Here is an 8,676-nt window from a genome sequence, read left to right as displayed (position 1 = left end):
ACAGAGATTATCTTATTGCTTTTGTTACAAATATCTGAGTGATGCAGGATGAATGATGGCAGTGAAACACAAAGCTTGGATTCTAGGGGTAGTTTGATGCACGTTTTGCATTTCTTTAAGCCAAAGAAGGATGCAAATACACTAACCTCCAGTGCCACTTTATTATCCACTCCATGAGTTTTGCATCTGATGAGCAATATTTTAAAGTGATGCTATAAATGTCTACTGAATAGTTGAGAAATTGTCTTATTTACCTATGAAGCATTTTTCTATTAAAATATATCAAGACATAAGCTGCATGTGTGCAGAACTGTATGTTTAAGGCTTAGAGATATGAGTGATGTACAGGCAAACATGGACACCCAGAGTATTGCTGCTGCACCCAGAGTATTGCTGCTGCAGTGTGGTAGTTTCTTTGTTAATTTTACAGAGCATGCATGAGTGTGGCATGCACAGTTACTTGTATAAGTCATATGAAAATTGTTTATGCATCTCAGATTCCTTTTTAGAGTATGGACAAGAACAGACAGATTTGGCCTTAAAAACAAAGTATCCCAGAAGGTATTCTGAGGCAAACATTTGGATAATGAATTTAAAATCTACAGTCAGACTTTACAGTGCAGCTTTCTGTGGCAATGCAAGGAGCATTGTTCCTTATCTCTTCTGAAAGTTAGTGATGCCATTGATTCTGGCAAAAGAAGAACATCCCTATTTCAGGTCAGGCTGCTACTGATATAGATACAGCTGTGGGGTCTGAAACAGATTAAGCCCAACTATATGAATTTCAAAAATAGTAATACAAAACCACTGCACACCTCTGATATTAAACAGAGGATGAGTTGGTATTCATCTTAGAGTGAATGCACTATAATGAAATGGAAACATCAGGTTTGACTTATAAACCCCGGGTTGCCCATAGGAGGCGGTTTATTGAGTAACCATTTATTAAAGACAAATGCTATCATTTGAAACATATCTCATGTAGAGCAGGGGACTGGCTGATTCCAAGGAATAGTAACTAGAGATGGAGCTTTGCATTTACAAGCCATTTATTTAAACAGGTTCCAGCATGTAAAGGAGTTTTGTGATGATAGCTGCCAGGTGCCCAAATGTCCACAGAGAGCCCCAGCCTGCCTGCCACCCGCAAAGAATGCAAACCCACAAGGTGCTGAGTGCCATGACCCAGGCCAAAAATGCTTAACTTTAAAATATATTTAACTGCAGGCAGAAAGATAATCCAGTTATCTTAGGTCAGACCAGTCATATGCTTAAAATAGGTACGTTTTGGATAGGGGCCACAGCTGTAGCAGAGGCTCCAAGGACTGATCAGGACTGAGGTGCTGAGCTCCACTCTCTGTGCTGAGAATCACTGGAAATAACAGCTGGCTACTGCAGGACACCTGCCAGTTTTGAAGATGATGTTGTCTAAGGGAAAACAGGGTGAGAGGACACCAAAGGCTGCACTGATTCCTGTCTTGGCCATTCGGATGGCCAGAACTGATCTGTGCCTGGGTCCTGGGTGTCCAGAGGAGGGACACCAGGGAGGAGCACCAGACTGGAATGTGTCTGGTAAGCCCAACTGCACTCACTTGCACACTTCTACATAAAACTTCCCTCTTCCTTCCAGCACTGGTACCTCAGCCTATTTAGGATCCATGAACAACTATATCCTCAGGTTTTGCTTCTTTGATCTTTGCTTTTTTATGATTTGTTAAGCATTCCCACTTTGTTCCTGCCCTATGAGCAAATTAAAAAAAAATGAAGAAATAGTTCAAAATTTTAATGCATTGTGAAGCAATTTGACTTTATTCCCTCCTGTCATCAAATGAAACAAAAATGAGCTGAGTATCTACCAGCTGGGGCTTGGGAGGGACTCTCCGCAGTGGGGACATGGCAGGACTGGCACTGCCAGCTTCTCTGCGACCGATCGGGTGCTGTCCTTCCTTGTGCTGTGCTGCTGCAAGGTTGCGCCTGAAAGCACTGTTCAATGCACTACCTGTGCCAAAGTCCCCAGAGATTTGGGGGGGGGGGGGTGTCTCTGATTTTGAGGACTTAGTTCAAAAAGCCTTAAAAAGAGCCTACATTTCTGAGGGCAAATCTTTAACATTTTAATCTGTTCTCTTTGAGGCACACCAATATCAGCACCTACTAGTCACTACCCTCTTCTAAAACTGCATAATTTTTCCTTTCATTTCATGAGTTAGTGATTTTGAGCTGCAGGGCAAATGTTAAATGTTAACAACTGCTGTTAAAGTCACATCTGTAGGTAATTTTGCTATTCACCTGGAAAGAAATAGTGTTCATTCAATTAATTTTAAAAGTATATGTTGCCTTTCTGAAATCTTTCTGGATAGACCCTAGCACCCCAACAAGACCATGCTTTTTGTTCTTTATATTTAAAATCAAAAATCTAAGATGATAATATCATTCATAGGAAGTAGCAGGTAAAATTGCATGCTTTCTAGAAGCATAAATTCAGTTTGTTGCATGTAGGAAAACTTTCTCGCTCAATGTAATATGACATTTGCAACCATTTAATTTGAATAAATTCCATTTTTATGCTCCATCCGGCTTTTAATATATCAGCCAAACCATTCGTAAGGGACAGAATGTAAATCCTGCCTATGTTTTCCCTTCTGTGCTATCATCAGAGATCTATCATGCTAACACTGCTTGTTCCTTTTGCTTTCAAAAGGTCAGCAGTTCAGTTCTTGAAGACCTGGAAGAAAATGCGGATTCCTTAAGGGTGAAAAGCAGCTCTGGAGCAGGAGAGGTTCTGGGATCTCTGTCACTATTCATCATGCTGAGTGCTGCGTGGGTAAATACGTGCTAGGGAAATGAGCTCTGCTGAATAAGCATGGCTTGAGGTTGGGAGGTATGTATTTACTCTTGTGCAAAATGCCTATCAGCCCTGCCTTTAGGGAGGCATCAGAGTGTCCCTCCTGACCCGACTTCCATTTCTCTGCCCAGAGCAGAAAGAGTCTTGGTTAGACTTTGTTGGGATTCACATGTAGTTTCAGGGAGTTTATGTATTTCTATCTCCAAGCTCAATCATTCAGCTAAGGACTCTGCCTCAGTACTCCACAGACAGACTACAAACAGCTAAAACACAAGGACCCTCATTTTAAAGTTGGATGTCTAAAATTAGACATCTAATTATGATGAACGTAGAAAAATTACATTTTTTTCAGAGAGAAAAGCAGGTGCCAAACATCCGTGTCTGGAAGTGTTCATTCAGTCACACAGTCATGGAATTGCTTCCATGGCTCTGTTAGCCAGTGCTGGAGAAGACAGGAGAGCAGGTCCTCCATCAGGGAGCAAAGGCAGAAGGGGACATACCAGTGAAGTCAGAAATGCCACTGGATTTACTCACTTTTTAGCAATAGTAAGATGATTTCATGAGCCCCATGTCCTCCCACCCCCACTCTTTTTCATTATATGTTAGATGCCAATCTTATTTTTGTAAGCACCCTCTCTAATTACTTGGAATTTCTGTAACTCCAGTAATTCAGGAAAGAATACTTAAATTGCATGCAGATGTGAATTATCTAGTGAACACTTATCAGCATCTGGGGATCTTCTGTAAAGACACAGAAAGAGGCAAGCTTTCCCTAGGTTCAACAGCCATCACTTGGCATCAGTTAATGAGAATATTGAATTCTCTCCTGCAGAACTGCCTGCAGTAACTGGATGTTACAGGTGACTTGTTCTTGGGAATGCAGCTGGGGAACAGCCCAGCTCGGCCTGCCTGCGTGCTTCCCTAATGTTTGTTGTGCTGTAACTTTCCAGACTTGATTTCAGCTCCAAAGGTGAATTTCTGTGAAAGCCAGAGCTTAAAGTTCTTCCCGCTGGAGCAGAGGAGAAAGCCTCCCTGAGCTGCTTGGCTGCTGGAGCAGGGCGATGGCCCTGGGACCGCTCCAGGGTGCTGCCTTCTCGCTCTGTGGTCACTGCCCTCTTACAGGACATGTTTTGCAGTGCAGTTTCCCATGAAGCGGAGGAGGGAGTGTTCAGGGAGCAGGTTCTGTCCCAGGTTTCCCAGGGCAGCCCTGGCTGAGGGCTGCCACCACCGGCTGCAGGAGAACCTGCTGCGGAGCAGGGAGGATGGAAAACATCCAGCTGTGCCGAGCGTGCCTGTGCCCTGCACAGCAGGGAATAAGCAACAGCTCGCAAAAAGGCTAATTTTATCTTCCAAGGGATTTCCTAGCTGCTTTATCCACATCTGGCAGGGAGAGCAATGGGGCAAGGGAAATGCATTGCCTGTCTGTCTAGATAGCTCAGACAGGCTGGTGACAGCTCAGCAATGTAAATGATGCATATTAAGCCCTAAATAAAGTGTGAGGAACATGTTTGGGATCAGTAAATCCATCCTGACAAAAAGAAGCAAAGGAATGAAATCCCTTTTCTCAAACAGACTGGTAAGCCTGTGGACTAAATGGAGTCTATTCCCACTGAAAAATGGCTTCTAAAGATTTACGAGCGCAGCCTCTCTGTTCTCATCAGCAGTGATGCATGCGAACATTTCCCAGGCAATAGGGGCACAGAGTCTGGGGAGAGCTCGGCTCGGCTGCGTGGGTCACATTCCCCTACGCGAAATGCTCAAGTTTCATCTGAATCTGCTTCATCCACATGCATTTGCAGACAAGTTCATCACGTTTCCAGTTACATTCCCCCATCGGGCATTAATCATCTACAAGGGATGGCAGCAGCCAAATGTCCCTTCTGACTTTCAACAGACTTGTGGGCCTTTCTTCTCTACATAAGTGGCAGACTTAAGATAAGCCCAGGGTCTCTTAAACATGCCTGCCTCTGAATAAACACAGTGGGCATGATGTGTTACAGGCTGCATTACTGAGAATCATCCGGCTGTGGAGGAGAAGAGGACTGTATTTATATTTTTGTAGATGCTGGGGAGTCACCTGTCTTCAAAGGATGCTGGACAGGCTGGAAGACATCAGGAAGCACACTCACGTCATGCCTTTCGGAGGCAATAATCAGTTGAATACCATCGAACAGTCACGTTGCAGCAATCGGTGTACAGAGGATGCATGTGCTGGTGCCTGAGGCTGGGAATGCATAGCTACAGGTCTGCTCCCATGGAATAGAGACAGTCATGTTCTTAATATAAAACACGATGGAATCTAGCTTGTTTGAGCTTTTTACTGTTGCTTTCCCAGCAGGTTTCTGTGCCCACTCCCTCTGCTAAACCACCTGTTCCATCAGATTCATATTTTGCAGGGAAACCTCTTCAAAAAGACTAAGCACCTGGCCAAAGCTTGTGGGCAACTTATCTGGCAGCTTTGGGGAGACCCAGCAGTGTTCCTCCTGCATGTGAGTTTACTTTAGCACATGACTTTGTTTAAATGATGGTTCAGTATTATAAAATACAAATATGCATTTTCTTCTTTTCAGGGTAGAGAAGTTTTGAAGAGGTGTAGAGTCTCAGGGAATTTGCCTAAGCTTCTGCCTACTGCTTTGTGCTTAATTCAGTCTGTGTATAAGAATCCTGTAAACTTCGTTGCTGGGATTAGGATGGCGTCAGTCCCTGGGCCTGGTGAGTGCCCTGTGTCTATGGCATGTGCAGTCCCACCAGAGTACAGAGGATGCTTTTTGAGACAGACAGCAAGCCTGGGTCTGGGGTACATGAAAGCTGAAGCCCAGTTCTGCAGTTTTACTTCTCTGAAAACAGAGACCTCCTAGGAACAGAGATTAAGCTTTTTGTGCCCTTCATTTCCATAGGAAGGACTCTGAGCAAGCAGCAAGTTTGCAGTTTCATGTTGGCTCATTGCAGTTTGCCCAGGCCATTCTGGTGGCTTCCCATGCCTCTGTGTAAACTCTGCCCTTCCCATGAAAAGCCCATAAAATAGACCCTTCGCCATATCTGTAACAGCTCCACGCAGCAACAAAGTCCACTGCAAATAGCCTTGTTTTACCAAAAAATGCCCTGAATCAGTCCATCCTTCCCTTGGCTAAAATCAGCAGATGCTCCTGGCTCCTCTAGGACCAAGAGGAAAGCTCTCCGTTCCCGGAGACGGTCCGGATGAGAAATCTAATGCTGCTAAGGCAGGAATACCTGCAGATGAGGTGCGTCTCCAGCAGAGCCCCATGTAGTCCCCTGGGATGAGACTTGCCCTGAATTCCTGGCCTTGCTCCTGGGGCTGCAAGGCACACGGTCCCACATGGGGAGGGGCTGGAGGCTGCAATATGCAGGAGGCCAGATGAGCACAAGGGAATGGCCCTTTCTGGACTTGATTAAGGCTGTGAGCTTTTAACCAGTTGTATGTTCTTTGCTGCCCTTTCATTTGAGCAAGGGCCAAAAAGGTGGGATCCAGATTGCAGGCGTTTCCTTAGTGTCGCTTTCTGCTGGATGGCTGCTGCTCTGGATCCCTGCAGTAAAGTCACCTCACCACCTCCCCGGCTTTAGAGACCACAGTCTCCCTTGCAGGCGCTGCAGGTCAGCCAGTTACCATCCCACGACACCAGGCCATGCTGCCAGCGAGGGATGCAGGCTCAGTGCAGGAGGTTGCCAGGACACCTCACCAGATGCATATTGTCTCTTTGTTCCTTTGAAAACCACAAAAAAGTTTCTCCCTTCACAGTTCAGTGATGCCCAGACAAAGATGACGTGAAATCTGTGGGAAGACTTATTTTATTACATTATAGGAATTCACAGAACCAGATGTTTATACTTAGCTGTTGCTCCTCCATAAGAACACCACTGCCCATGCTCAGAGGGAACTATTTGCAAGACTATTTCGAATGGTGTAAATGTGTCTGCTGCTGCTTGGGTATCTAAAAGCTGCCCTGAGTCAGGGCAGATGCAGCAGTGAATCTCCTCTATTCCTCTGTGCCACAGGCCCCCGTGGAGTAAAGGCAGCTAGAGATGCTGGGGACGTGCGGTGGAAAGGGCCAGCACCATCTCCCTCTGGATCCAAGTCCTGTCTGTGCAGAAGGAGGCGGACAAGGCACAGCCATGGTAACAGCACAGTGTCCAGCCTGGAAACCACGTTGCCTTGCGGGAGATGTTTTATAAACTGTATTCGTAGGGGCGGTGTCCTCCTCCTGCAGCTGCTTGGGGACTTGCAAGAGCAGCCCTCGGTGATGCCTAGTTGTTGCCTGGGGTGGCTCTGGGGTGTCTCTGCAGTGACGCTCAGGGTCTCCTAGGGATGCTGGCTTTCCATAGTCCCAGACGAGTCAAAGGCTGCGCCTGGCTGTCTGGCTCCATCGCGTCCCTCACCCTGGCTCCTCCAGCTGGGCTCAAAGGGGGCCGAATCCCTGCCGGAGAGGCGTCCCTCGTGGGAGCCACGCAGCCAGCAGCTGTTTTGCAGCAACATGGGATGGCCTTTTCAAAACCGGCCAGCATCTGTTAGTCGACCAGAATAAGTGTTTTAGGGTCCTTAGGTTGGAACAGAGAAGCAAGGCTTACACGCACGTCCAGGCTGGCAGCTTTGCTTGTTTCCTCAGCATGCAAAATTTCATCTTTTCCACCTTCATGCTGCCAGCAGAGTCCTTTTCCCTCTGCCCTGTAACCTCCAGGTTTTATTTCAAGCTGAACCGCACTGCTTCCATATGTTCTGCTGCATTGGTCGCTGGTTATTAAAAGCCAGAGCGGGTTGTTGGTCTTCATTGCCTCCATTCAGAAGTTGGCAGTACTTAAAAAACTCACTCATCTTAGACACTCTTAGTGCCAATTATCATTCTCATCCTAGAGGATCAGTTAACTCCTTCCGTCCTATGAGCTCACAAGACTGCGGTGAGCAGATAAGCTAAGTCATGCCTGTTTCTATTGCAGCAATGCAGAAAATCAAGCACATTCCCCCCGCTAGTCACAAGACACACAGAAGTGGCCACTAAAAGAGAGGAACTGGTGCAACCCCCAAAGCCAGGAGGCACGCTAGCCCATCGCAGGTGAAGGTCTGACCCAGGGCTTAGCTTCAATGCTGTGTTACCTTCTCATGGATGGTGATGCTGGGAGAAGGATCCAGCTTCTTATGAATGATATCTAATAGCAAAAAATGCAGAACTGACAGGAAATGGAAACGGCTGGTGGGAATCCCTTAGTAATGATCCAAACTGTCTACGTGTGGTAGAATGTGAAAATAGTATTTCCCCAGCAGACCTCATAAAATTAACTTGTAAAAATACAATTTTGATCATCAGTTATTGCCTTCCCACCCCATATTCCTGGCTGTTGGAGGAAGAATTAGCAAATGTTTGCAGAGAACTTCAGAACACGTTCACTGACTTACAAAAGCCGTAGCCCATGAATATGAAATAGTAATTAACTACCTGAGAAAGTGCAACACTCACACTGAATTTGCCTATTTTCCGTGCACAACATAGGCTGCTCAGTTAGACATAGACATTGTTTAACAAAAAAAACCCAGCCAGTCAAAGGCTCTGAATTACCCCTGAACAGGAAAAAATCCAAAGCACATAGACTTAAATAATCAGGAGAAAGTGAACAGAAGGTTTGTGTCCCCTCAAAATAGAACGATTGCAAATCCTTCTGCTGCAGAAGGTTTCCCCAGGTCTGCAATTCATAGCAAATGGTAAAAAAATATTTTTTTATGCAAGATCAACTCTGGAGCGAAATACAGAAATGTACAAAGAAATCTCAATTTGCCATCTGGCACTAACGTTCCCAAAGCTCATAGCCATTTATCTCTGTCCAAAAGT

The 8,676-nt window shown here is 45.6% G+C and overlaps 1 long non-coding RNA gene across 1 annotated transcript; it reads left to right on the top strand.

The window, feature by feature from the left end:
• Positions 1-4,597: 4,597 nt before the first annotated feature.
• Positions 4,598-6,991, top strand: LOC106490894 (uncharacterized). The gene is made up of 3 exons (XR_001293702.2): positions 4,598-5,328; positions 5,410-5,551; positions 6,854-6,991. It is a non-coding gene; the product is annotated as an uncharacterized lncRNA (long non-coding RNA).
• Positions 6,992-8,676: the final 1,685 nt, after the last annotated feature.

Source organism: Apteryx mantelli, chromosome 27, assembly GCF_036417845.1.
Source record: "Apteryx mantelli isolate bAptMan1 chromosome 27, bAptMan1.hap1, whole genome shotgun sequence".
Classification (NCBI taxonomy): domain Eukaryota; kingdom Metazoa; phylum Chordata; class Aves; order Apterygiformes; family Apterygidae; genus Apteryx; species Apteryx mantelli.
This window is presented reverse-complemented; position numbering and strand designations above follow the sequence as displayed.